Here is a 10,376-nt window from a genome sequence, read left to right on the forward strand (position 1 = left end):
TATAAGAGCAGAGGAGAGGACAGATTTAGAAATTTAAATAACCTTAATACCTAATGGGATTTAAAAAGCTGATTTGAAAGCTGATGTCGTGTACTTATACGTGATATTTTGCAATATGAAATTTATAAATTAAAAAGAAAAAATTATAAAAACATATAATTGATAACATCGAAGAGCTTCAAATGAACAGTCTTTTAAATCATATAAAATCATATTAACCCTCGGAGCCGAAACGTCAAACAGCAATGAAAATATTTGTCGTAAATATAAAAGAGGGTATAATCTTGCCGTAAATCAAGGTCACAGGTCATCAATGCAAAACAATTTTTTTTTTCCTGGAAAACCGATCCAGTTAATTCAATTAAAAAACTAACAAATCAAGACATTTCATTGCTGCAACAATTATTGCAGAGTTTTCGTTCATATTCTGTTGATTTAAATAATATTTCAGTACTACCAGAATCGCAGATAGAATTTGGCAACATTAAAATCTTAATAACTTTCTGAAACAATCCTGGATTTCTACCAAACATGGTCAGAATCTAATTGTTTATGATAAAAAATAGTATCTAGTAAAAGGAAATTTTGTAAAAATATATTTCCTGTTTTTCTGTATGTTACTTATAAATGGACCTAGTTTTTCTTTCAGTCAACATAACATACAGTCTGTCGTTAAGGTTCTTAACAAATTAATAAAATTTATAAAGTTGGCAGGACACTGGATCAGCGGAACCCTTACACGTACATTTTGATTTAAGGAAATTGATTTTAAAAAACCAACATATTTGCTGCATGTTTATCTGGTTTATAAAAAAACGTCGGTGGTTTTCTTCATTAAAAGTTGGGACAAATAAGCTTCAAGCAAATTGTCATATTAAAAAAGTAGGGTAAATGAGCTCGTTTTTAAGTAAATTGTAAATTAATTCGAAACATTCATTTTTCATAAAGATAGACGGTTGGTTTTCCCGTTTTGATGGTTTAACACTGTCTAGTCAATTTTTGGAAACGCCAATGCTTCGTGTTTAGGTCTGTACTTTGATCCATAATGGTTGACTTATACTAATTATGACTATGATGGAGAGTTATCTCATTGGCAATCATCGCACATATTCTTATATATTTTTTACATCCCAACTTTGTCTGTTTTACAGTGTCAATTTCTTAATAACTGGAGATAACTCGTTTTATAATACAACACAAAAATGATAGAATAATCATAAAATTATGAATAAATGAATTATTATGCGCCAATTTATTCATTCACGGCATATTGCTCAGTTGCGTATGTAATGATTTTGATACGATGTTCCATTTTTGGGGGTATTTTCAAGTACCTGCAAGCTACTTCATTTCGACGTCTTACACATAAATGTCACAAATAACACTTTTTTCAATGACGTCATATACTTTAACAGTTTGAAAATAGAATAACAATGTGTTTATAATGTCAACTATGTAAACTTAATGTTTACAAAGTCAAAGACATCACTAAAGGCATATAAGGTCTTGAATGTGTATTCCATGTATGCGGAAATTATGCACTTTACTTCGAAAAAATAGGGTTTTAATAATTATTTGGGACTGTAAGAGTTTTAAAAGTGTGTATAAACCGAAGGAATTCTACAATATATAATTTAAAAATATAATTAAGAAGTAAGCATCATTAAGGTCATCTGCAAAAGTGATAAGAAAACTATTAAAATATACCCCACATGCATTTAGATATAAATGCTAAAAGTTACATAAGAGTTAGTTAATATCTGACTACTAACATTAATTTCACGATTTTTTTTGTCTGCACAAAAATCAAGGAGAAAGCAAGAGAGAGAATGACAACTTTTTGTGAACATGCATATTCAATCTCGGTTACTGTTTCTGATTTATTGATGGGCGTGTCTGCTACATAAACCGCGCGAAGAAGATGGAAGGAAACGGTTTCGCTGATTGGTTGACGGAATATTACGGAAATAGCGGAAACCTGTCGAAGTGAAAATCACAATAACGACTCCCTGTTGTTTCCAGGAGACGGAAAATGGACGGCATAACAATGTTAAACCTCCGTAAGGATCGGAATGTGGGCGGTACATGATGATCAATGGAGCGGTTAGTTAATAGATAATGTTAAATGGAATTGATGGACAGTTATCGAATGTAATTTCTTGGTCAAATGATTAAAATCATAGCAGTAAAAGAAATATAACGTTTTTAAGGCAGACAGGACCCCCTGAGCCAGACTATAGTTAGTTCATGGTTCTATGTTTCTATTGGTCGTCTGACTTTTGACGTGACTGTATTAATGCATTTCGTCTTTGTTTTTTTTTTTTTTTTTTTTTTTAACATCTGCATTCCTGGAACAGGTGTTATTCGGAGGTTTATTTACCATTGTCTTTCTATTTATTTTGATTTTTATGTAATCGATAGTTTGTTGGAGTATTTTTTGTTATACTTTGTTTTTCGAAGGCTTAATGGTTGCATCTCCTTGATACTTACTTTCAACCGCAATTTTAATGTATTTCATTTTATACATTTGTGTCAAATTGATGTACACCAATAAGTATAAAAAACACTTAAATTTAGAATTACAACGGTTTAATCAACATTTGCATTTCTCTCTATGTGAGTCCAATAAATTTGAAGGAAATTCCTTTTTGTTTGTTGTTATGTATTGTTCAGCTTGAAGATCCCTTAACAGAAAATTAAACAAAGATATTTCAAATTTTTCTATATGAGACAAGGAGTAACATAAAAACTTATCTGATTTAAAATTTTGTACGCAATATTTTCGTTGAGTTTTCCTAAGAATCATCAGTGATGCTCAAATAAGTACTTTCGGAAGGACAAATCAAATACGAAGTTGATCACGAGCAAGTGAAAAACGAACACCCACAAAAAACACTTTAGGGTAGGAAACAACATTTATAATACAATATGCACAGATGGTACTTAAAAACTGGGAGATGATACTTAAACATATGTAATAGTATAATTATAATAACATAATATTAACATCATTATTATAATGTTATTTATTTTTAAATCATGTAGTTCCATACTTGATTATTCTCTGACGAAATTGTTCAAAACACATAATGAAATGGTTTCATTTCACTGCAAATAATGCATTGCTGAATATGTGATCAACTTGAATAAACATTTTATGAAATACATTTAACCTTGCAAACCCATTCTCCTGGTTTTACATTTGTAAAATATATATCAAATATATATCAACGTTTACAGTTAAACACATTAACTGTCCATACAGGTTTAATTCATTTTTTTTATAAATCAGAATTAAATATAGTTATGGTCGACGGACGATGTAGATATTCAACATTGTCACCCTCAATCGGGTTAAACTACTTCTTATTTGAGTTGCTGTCCTTAAATAAAGATTTGTACCATTTTTGTGTTTTTCTTTTTCTATTAATATCGAAACAATTACTCATGAACCTATACTATTAAACAAGAAGACCTCATTTTGTGTGTCGCTTCTCTTCCTTCCACAATAAATCAATCATCATGCCTCTGTGTCCATAGGTAACATGCATAGTCGCATTTGTCATCCATTCTTATGATTATTCAGATTGAGTTATTTTGGGAGAAAAACGACAAAAAAAGAAGTCCGGATATGATTCCGTCATCAGACTAAATTTTAGTCATAGATAAGACTTCCGGTTTGAAAACTGCACAAATACAACCAATCGTATGAGAGATAACAAAAAAGAAAAATAAATAAGCCAATCAGAGCGTTTTCAATATCATGGTGTTTAGTTATTATAGAGGACAATTATCTTTCGCGTTTATCTACATGTAAACTACGATTATACTACTTCAATATATAGAGACTCTCTGTATTCTGTCTACTGTTTTCTTTGAAATGTTAACGTTTACTATCTAAGGGTTCATACCAGTTGCATATATATTAAACTAAGCAAAACATGTGACACAAGTACAACCAATCGTATGATAGATAATAAAAATAAAAAATAAATAAGCCATTCAGAGCGTTCTCCATATCATGGTGTTTAGATCGCAAGAATCACAACTATTATACCTCCTTAGCGAGGACACTTATTTTTCGCGTTTCATATCATGGTGTTTAGATCGCAAGAACCACAATTATTATACCTCCTTAGAGAGGAGAATTATTTTCGGCGTTTATCTACATGTAAACTACGATTATACTACTTTAATATATAGACTCTCTGTATTCTGTGAGGGACTTTCTATGTTAGTATCGAAAGTCCTTGATTCTGTCTACTGTTTTCTTTGAACTGTTTACTATTTAAGGGTTCATACCACTTGCATATATATTAATAAGTAAAACATGCTCAACTTCATCTAAAACTACCTCGACCAAACACCTGAAGCGGGACAGACGGGAAGACGGACGGACGACCGAACGAACGAACGAACAAACGCACAGACTAGAAAACATAATGCCCATAAATGGGGCATAAAAATTTATGGTTGAAAGGGAAAAGAGTGATTTGGCAAAAATGAATTTAAGGTAGGGATTAGAGGTAGGCAGGACCTTTTTTGGGGGGCGTCGGGATGGGGTGTTTTTAAGCTCGGAATTAGGGGATTGATCGTTACGGAATCCGGGAATATATTTTCGATTTCGGGATTTCGGGATATGAATTTCTTTAAATTCTGCATCTCGGGATTTTATGATTTTAAGCCCGGGATCTCGGGATCAGGACCCCTCCGACCACCCCTCAAAGTCGGTCTTAGTCATTTGTACATGATTCATATCCTACCATTGGTAAGTTAATAAGGCTCTCAAAAGAAAAGGCACTGATGGATTGTCCTAGAAGCATATTTTATTAGACTAATAATGGTTTATATATAAGCAGTTACATATATTTCATGTTTGAAACGGTGCAAATTTTTAATTTGATTTGACTTTTACCAAAAGAAGCATTGTAGCAAAGGAGAAGAATAATTGTGGTCTGAGGTCAGAAACACGAAAATAATTGAATTTAACAGAAAGGAAACAAATATCAGACTTTGGAAAAAGGGAGAGGGCTTTAATACCTTTTATGAAATTCTCCATACATAATATCTTTTACAAAAAATCATCCTACAACAGTTCACAAGCTGTATATGCCCGCGATTTTGCGGTTGTGTTCTAGTAGATTTTTAAGTAAAAGAAACAAAATCAGCAAGATAATTTCTACAATTAAGTCAAATGACCAAAATCGTCACTTAACTCCATTTAATTTATTTATTTCGCCAATGTTCTGCGTATTTGCATTTTAATAAAAACAATTATACCAGATAAATGGAAAGAGATGATAGGTAAGAAAAAATGTTATGTCTACAATATTGAGCAGAGGTCATTGTAGATTATGAAGACAAACGAATGTGATTGATGTATATATGCTTATTACAGCCTTTACTTTATTTTTCAACAATTTTGTGGCATTAAAAAAACAAATTTGAAACTGAAGATGCTTTTAGAAAAGATCAGTATAAACAGTATCAGATAACACGATTGATTACAAATATTAATCTATTCAAAACAGAACTCCCGGAAAGTGTCTCATCAAATGTCGAAATCAACTGCTCAAACGTCAAGTGATAAGTAAACAGCTGTCACATTCCTTACTTGGTAAAAGCATTTCCTTATATTAAAAATGGTAACAGCATTTGATAATCTTGATGCTTTGCTAAAAAAACATGCAGGAAGCCACCAATTACAAAATTCCAAAAAAAAGTAAACATACACATTTTGTGATTAAAAATATGTTCTATGCCAGCACTTCAATATTTAGGCAGATAAAGGTAAAAATAATAAGAATATTCCCGTATCGTATGATTAAGAAATTGAAGGCAAGGTGTGATAGGAACTTGTCCAAATATGTTGAAAAGAGTAAATTGTGTGAAATTAATAAACTTTGGGAAAGAAATAACAAAAACGTGCGTCCAGATTTTTGTTTTATTTTGACGTCACTATCAGATCATCATATGGGCCAAAATTGATATTCTTTAATCAGATCATAAAGATCAAATAGATATTATATTATAAAAGGTCAAGGGTTCAACAAATAAGGATTACCCACTTACCAAATTCTGTTTAATTTATCGGATATGTTCCTTACGTCGTAACTACAATCCCCTTCCCTTTCATGAATGTGACCTACCGAATTAGACCATTTACCGGATTTGTTATCACATAAGCAACACGACGGGTGCCGCATGTGGAGCAGGATCTGCTTACCCTTCCGTAGCACCTGAGATCACCCCCAGTTTTTTGGTGGGTTTCGTGTTGTTTATTCTTTAGTTTTCTATGTTGTGTCATGTGTGCTGTTGTTTGTTTGTCTTTTTCATTTTTAGCCATGGCGTTGTCAGTTTGTTTTAGATTTATGAGTTTGACTGTCCCTTTGGTATCTTTCGTCCCTCTTTTATCTCAAAGAGATGCGGAAGATATTAGAGCGACATTCAAACTAATCATAAATGAAGTAACAACATCATACATAACCAAAGACTGAGCAACACAAGCCCACGAAAAACTGAGAATGCTCTAGAAAGATAAGCTGATCCTGCTCCACATGTGACATCAGTCGTGTTGCTCGTCCTTGTAAGTACACACTAAAAAATGAGTCTAATACGGTATGTCCCATTCGGGAAAAGAGGGAAACGATTGTAGGATATTTGGAACATATCCGCTGTTATCTGTGCAACATATATTCCATAACAATCAACAAACTCGTCATTGCGTCCGAACTTACAAAGAGGTGATTTATACCTCAACACTTGGTTTACTATATAGCTTCCATGTCAGCAGCATGACTAAGGAAGTAACATGACTTTTAAGAAAAGAATGATAAAAAATCAAAGCCGTGGAGTACTGGAAGACATAATACTCCGTGTACGTTGGCATACTTACTTAGTTTTAAACAAAAGCTGCAATATGTTACGATGATTTTTCCCCCTGAATTTTAAATTTGAAATATGACTGCAATACATATACAAATGTTTACTCTTTTAACAAATCATATTCTAAAATATTTCAGACGTCTTTGCAAATATAAAAAAATACCTAATACTTACTGAATATTGATGCATTATACTACTAATATAAGTTATTTAAAGAGTTATTTACTTGGAAAAAATCAATGGTTTGTTTCTCCAGATGAAGATATATTTTATTTAGTGATGACCTTTGACCTTGATTAACGGCAAGATAGTACCAGCTTTTATATTTACGACACATATTTCCGAAAAGAACACGACATCAGCTTTCAAATGAGCTATTTAAACCCAATAAGGTATTTATGTAATTTTATTTGTTCAAATATGTTTTCTCCTCCGCTCCACTAATATAGCATTAGCGGCCCTTTGTCGTTATCCATATATTATCGAATCATAATTATATTTTGATAGCTTATCGTACAATCCGTAGATATACTTATGTATAGTAAATTATTTAAGGCATGACTGTAATATTTTTTCTGTCTATGAAAAAATAACATAAACAATGTGCTGCACACTCAATAATCCGCGTAACGTGTTATTTAAAGTGTGCACCACATTTTTTCTGCTATTTCGAATAGGCAGAAAAAATATAAATGTCATTTCTTGTCATTTAATTCTTAATTCCATTTTTCACTGGAGTAAATTATGAAAAAAAGTCTGATGACGTCACTGTCACATGACAAAATAAACAAAACGACGCCAGCCAATCAGAAGACGCGTTACATCCAAAATTAAATTACATTACGTTCAATATTATTCATTTATTTATCATGAAACCATCTATTCTCTTTCTTTTGTTTTGTCACAAAGATTTAAGATTCCATAGCTGTTGCATCTAAAATCTCTTTCTGTTTTCTAACTGTGTGAGCCCTGGCGTTTTCGGTTTGATTTTGACTTCTCAGTTTCGATGTCCCTTGGGAAATATTTGACATCTCAGGTGTTCTGGAAGGGTAAGCAGGTCCTGTTCCACATGCGGCACCCGTTAACAAAGTTAAGTTTATCATTTGGGTGTCGGTATAGACCTAAATAAACTTCAGTGGTATTTTATTTGATGATATTAAGTAATAGATTTTTCATGACGCAGATTTTTCTTTTAATTAACATTCACTACAGTGGAAATCGAACCATAAGACTTATTTTTAGAAATATTCACATACGATTCATAACATCTTTATGTTTGTGACTTTTGTTTTTCGTTGAAAAGAGTATGGATGTTTTTATTTGGTTTTTTTATCAATGCTGTCTTCTACTCAATCAACCATAACGACAAAGACTAACGAGAGCATAAACAAGAAATGAAGAGAAAAGACTTATTAAACTTTATTATCTATCATTCGTGTCCATACATACAAGTTATATGTTGCTGTACTAACATTTATAAAGATATCATTGTTTCAATAATTGTATTTTTGTCGTTCCCATGAACCTCGTCTCCAGCCTCTGTTTCAGCCTTTATTACCGCCATATCCGCCATAACGTCCGGAATATATATTGTATCTGTTCTAGTTGCCACCTCCACAACGTCTTGAAGGACCATAGTTTTGACCATAATACTGAAATATTGAAAAACGATACAAATCAATTATGATGACAAAATATATAAACATTCATAAAATTTATAATATTGCCAATCAAATAAATATACTAGTGTATGAACAAACTTCCCGATGATTTAAAACAACTTTGGCTATTCTCTGCCCTTTTCCCGGTATTCATAATTTAAAATGTTTTGGCTTTTGGCTTCAACACTTTTAAAAAATTCCGGAAACACATGTACAACGGATGTAAGATAAGTTTCCTGTTTTAGACTGATGTTAAGCATGATACAACTGTCAACAAAACGAGGAAGTACGAATTATGAAACAATATGACGGTATGACATTATTCCTTCAAAGATAGTGGTAAAGGTTTATTTTCGTGCAACGTGTTTTGCCATTTTTATGTTACGCGCAGACATGAAAAAGGATCGTCATCATTTTGTTTCGTGAAATTGGTTAAAAAATATAAGAAACACCTAGGTAGTTCCTTGGTACATCGGTATGAATAACTTGTCCAGCTCCAAGTTAGTCTATTTCATCGAATCCGTACCCGAGTCCATTGAAGTCACATAATCCTATAGCGCTGTGTTAGGATAAGGCCCTTCAACAGACGACGAATTCCTAGACCAACTTGACGTAATCGGTTACGAATGGTTATGGCGATATTCTATTGTTTTTTCCCCAGATGGTTTGTGGTGCTTTTTAAGATGCATTATCAAATCGATTCCGGAAATGAATAATGCGGATGTGTTTGCCTTGACGTACCATCGTTTAACGTGACCTGCCACCTTCGGGGCGATCATTTGTCATGCCGGTATCTCTTAACGTTTCTTTTACATAAGTAGAACAGCTATCAATGTGATATCTTAAACCATAGACAAATAACCAAATACAACATGTCGAATGTCAAACAAATCTTTAACAACTAACAAGATTTTCGGAGTTGATTTAGCCGGCGTAAAATGATCAAAATTACTTTTTATAAGTAAAATATGCCAGATCCTTTTATATGTTGACTTTATCGGTAATTTGTACATTTTTCCTTTGATGTGTATTCGCTGATAATGTCAGTATAAGTGGACTGGCCGTGATATAAAAATTATTGGGTTAGTACGCAAGTGACATGTTCGAATGCAACGCGTAAGGATCTACTTTCCCCTTTCATTCACAAAATTGCGCCTGATTTTTTTCGCAGAAACACACGAGATTTTTGGCGAATGAAACACTTGCCATTGTTTGAAACTTTCACAAAGTTAGTTTAGCCTTTTTGAACGATATTTGTGAAAATGTGAACAGAAAATGTTTAAAAAAGCAAGATAGACTTTAAAACAAAATGCGTTATCTATAATTGACCTATATGAAGCTTTCCTTGTTATTCACAAGGACGTACAACTAGCATATCGTCCATGCTATCTGAGTTTTTATTCACACAATACCAATACATAGCCTGGTGCTGTTCCAAGTAGTTTTCTTTTTCTGTTACTTGAGAAGTATTGGTTTTACCTGTTCAGTCACTATAAAGTGTTACAATTCATATTTAAACGCAACACATAAATAGTGACCAAAAAGGTACCGCTATCGCATGAGAGAAGCTAGAAAAAATGAAAAATGAAATTGACGCATTGTCGACATTTTTGTGGGACCACCATATATAATATTTAAAAGATGTGATTTCATTGTCAATATAAGGACAGATATTCATAGAACAAAGAACAAAAAAGTGAACATATTCAAATGCGGATCTAGGATAAATTTAAAAAAGGGGGGTAACCGGGGCACCATACTGTAAAAGTCTGCATTGTCATTGATCAATTTGTAGCCTTTATAAGGGGTGACTGTGACCAGGGTCGCCTT

This window comes from Mytilus galloprovincialis, chromosome 6 (assembly GCF_965363235.1).
Source record: "Mytilus galloprovincialis chromosome 6, xbMytGall1.hap1.1, whole genome shotgun sequence".
Lineage (NCBI taxonomy): Eukaryota > Metazoa > Mollusca > Bivalvia > Mytilida > Mytilidae > Mytilus > Mytilus galloprovincialis.